The sequence below is a fragment of the Arachis hypogaea genome, chromosome 13, assembly GCF_003086295.3.
Source record: "Arachis hypogaea cultivar Tifrunner chromosome 13, arahy.Tifrunner.gnm2.J5K5, whole genome shotgun sequence".
Taxonomy (NCBI): domain Eukaryota; kingdom Viridiplantae; phylum Streptophyta; class Magnoliopsida; order Fabales; family Fabaceae; genus Arachis; species Arachis hypogaea.
The window spans coordinates 26,906,494-26,909,848 of NC_092048.1; the positions used below are offsets into that span (position 1 = coordinate 26,906,494).

The 3,355-nt window shown below is 43.7% G+C and overlaps 1 non-coding gene across 1 annotated transcript; it reads left to right on the top strand.

The window, feature by feature from the left end:
• The first annotated feature begins 3,026 nt into the window (after positions 1–3,026).
• On the top strand, positions 3,027–3,134 carry LOC112739588 (small nucleolar RNA R71). The gene has a single exon (XR_003170518.1). It is a non-coding gene; the product is annotated as a small nucleolar RNA R71 (small nucleolar RNA).
• Positions 3,135–3,355: the final 221 nt, after the last annotated feature.

The following is a 3,355-nucleotide window of genomic DNA, read 5'->3' on the forward strand; positions in this document are numbered from 1 at the left end:
TGATTGAGCGTTGGATGAACTCCAACCATCCCCTAGCCACGGGCTTGAGGTCATGCCTTCTTAGTTGAATCGGCTTTCCTCTTGAATCACTCTTCCATTGAGCGCCCTCTTTACAGATGTCCATGAGGACTTGGTCCAACCTTTGATCAAAGTTGACCCTTCTAGTGTATGGGTGTGCATCTCCTTGCATCATGGGCAAGTTGAACGCCAACCTTACATTTTTCGGACTAAAGTCTAAGTATTTCCCTCGGACCATTGTAAGCCAATTCTTAGGGTCCGGGTTCACACTTTGATCATGGTTCTTGGTGATCCATGCATTGGCATAGAACTCTTGAACCATTAAGATTCCGACTTGTTGAATGGGGTTAGTGAGAACTTCCCAACCTCTTCTTCGGATCTCATGTCGGATCTCCGGATATTCGCCCTTTTTGAGCTTAAAAGGGACCTCGGGGATCACCTTCTTCTTGGCCACAACTTCATAGAAGTGGTCTTGATGTACCCTTGAGAGGAATCTCTCCATCTCCCATGACTCGGAGGTGGAAGCTTGTGCCTTCCCTTTCCTCTTTCTAGAGGTTTCTCCGGCCTTTGGTGCCATTAATGGTTATGAAAAAACAAAAAAGCTTTAGCTTTTACCACACCAAACTTAGAAGATTGCTCGTCCTCGAGCAAAAGAAGAAAGAAGAGAGTAGAAGAAGAAGAAATAGAAGAGATGGAAGGGGTTTGTGTTTCGGCCATTATAGGTGGGTTTGGGTGGGAAAGTGGTTTGAATTTGAATGGTGAGGTAGGTGGAGTGTTATGAAGGATGGATGTGAGTGGTGAAGAGAATGGTGGGATTTGATAGGTGAGGGGTTTTTGGGGAAGAGGTATTGAGGTGATTGGTGAATGGGTGAAGAAGAGAGAGAGAGGTGGGGTAGGTGGGGATCCTGTGGGGTCCACAGATCCTGAGGTGTCAAGAATTTCTCATCCCTGCACCATGTGGCATGCAAAACGCCCCTTGCTGCCAATCCTGGCGTTAAACGCCAGGCTGCTGCCTATTTCTGGTGTTTAACGCCAGCTTCTTGCCCATTCCTGGCATTAAATGCCAGTCTGGTGCCCATTTCTCGCGTTAAAGGCCCAGAATGGTGCCAGACTGGGCGTTTAACGCCCATTCTGCTACCCTTACTGGCGTTTAAACGCCAGTAAGTTTCTCCTCCAGGGTGTTCTATTTTTCATTCTGTTTTGCCTTCTGTTTTTGCTTTTTCAATTGATTTTGTGACTTCACATGATCATCAATCTATAGAAAACATAAAATAACAAAAGAAAATAGAAATTTAACATAGATAAGTAAAAATTGGGTTGCCTCCCAACAAGCGCTTCTTTAATGTCAATAGCTTGACAGTGGCTTTCATGGAGCCTCACAGATGTTCAGAGCAATGTTGGAACCTCCCAACACCAACCTTAGAGTTTGACTGTGGGGGCTCTGTTTGACTCTGTATTGACAGAAGCTCTTCATGCTTCCTCTCCATGGTGACAGAGGGATATCCTTGAGCTTTAAACATAAGGGAGTCTCCATTCACTTGAATGATCAATTCTCCTCTGTCAACATCAATCACAACTTTTGCTGTGGCTAGGAAGGGTCTGCCAAGGATGATAGATTCATCCATACACTTCCCAGTCTCTAGGATTATGAAGTCAGCAGGGATGTAGTGGCCTTCAACCTTTACCAAGACATCCTCTACAAGTCCATAAGCATGTTTCTTTGAATTGTCTGCCATCGCCAGTGAGATTCTTGCAGCTTGTACCTCAATGATCCCTAGCTTCTTCATTACAGAGAGAGGCATGAGGTTTATACTTGACCCTAGGTCACACAAAGCCTTCTCAAAGGTCATGGTGCCTATGGTACAAGGGATTGAGAATTTTCCAGGGTCTTGTCTCTTCAGAGGTAATTTCTGCCTAGTCAAGTCATCCAGTTCTTTGATGAGCAATGGAGGTTCATCCTCCCAAGTCTTATTACCAAACACCTTGGCATTTAGCTTCATGATTTCTCCAAGGTACTTAGCAACTTGGTCTTCAGTAACATCTTCATCCTCTTCAGAGGAAGAATACTCATCAGAGCTCATGAATGGCAGAAGTAAATTCAATGGAATCTCTATGGTCTCAGTGTGAGCCTCAGATTCCCATGGTTCCTCATTAGGGAACTCCTTGGAGGCCAGTGGGCGTCCATTGAGGTCTTCCTCAGTGGAGATTACTGCCTCTTCCTCCTCTCCAGGTTCGGCCATGGGAGACGTGTTTATGGCCTTGCACTCTCTCTTTGGATTCTCTTCTGTATTGCTTGGGAGAGTACTAGGATGGAGTTCAGTAATTTTCTTACTCAGCTGTCCCACTTGTGCCTCTAAATTTCTAATGGAGGACCTTGTTTCAGTCATGAAACTTTGAGTGGTTTTGATTAGATCAGAGACAATGGTTGCTAAGTCAGAGTGGCTCTATTTAGATATCTCTGTTTGTTGCTGAGAAGATGATGGAAAAGGCTTGCTATTGCTAAACCTGTTTCTTCCACCATTATTGTTGTTGAAACCTTGTTGAGGTCTCTGTTGATCCTTCCATGAGAGATTTGGATGATTTCTCCATGAAGAGTTATAGGTGTTTTCATAGGGTTCTCCCATGTAATTCACCTCTTCCATTGCTCGGTTCTCAGGATCATAAGCTTCTTCTTCAGAGGAAGCTTCCTTAGTACTGCCTGGTGCAGCTTGCATTTCAGACAGACTCTGAGAAATCATATTGACTTGTTGGGTCAATATTTTATTCTGAGCCAATATGGCATTCAGAGTATCAATCTCAAGAACTCCTTTCTTCTGATTTATCCCATTATTCACAGGATTCCTTTCAGAAGTGTACATGAATTGGTTATTTGCAACCATTTTAATGAGTTTCTGAGCTTCTGCAGGTGTCTTCTTCAGATGAAGAGATCCTCCAGCAGAGCTATCCAATGACATCTTGGATAGTTCAGACAGACCATCATAGAAAATACCTATGATGCTCCATTCTGAAAGCATGTCAGAAGGGCACCTTCTGATCAGTTGCTTGTATCTTTCCCAAGCTTCATAGAGGGATTCACCTTCCTTCTGTCTGAAGGTTTGGACTTCCACTCTAAGCTTGCTTAATTTTTGAGGTGGAAAGAACTTTGCCAAGAAGGCATTAACTAGCTTTTTCCAAGAGTTCAGGCTTTCTTTTAGGTTGTGAATCCAACCATGTCTTAGCTCTGTCTCTTACAGCAAAAGAAAAAAGCATAAGTCTATAGACTTCAGGGTCAACCCCATTGGTCTTGACAGTGTCACAGATTTACAAGAATTTAGCTAAGAACTGATGAGGATCTTCC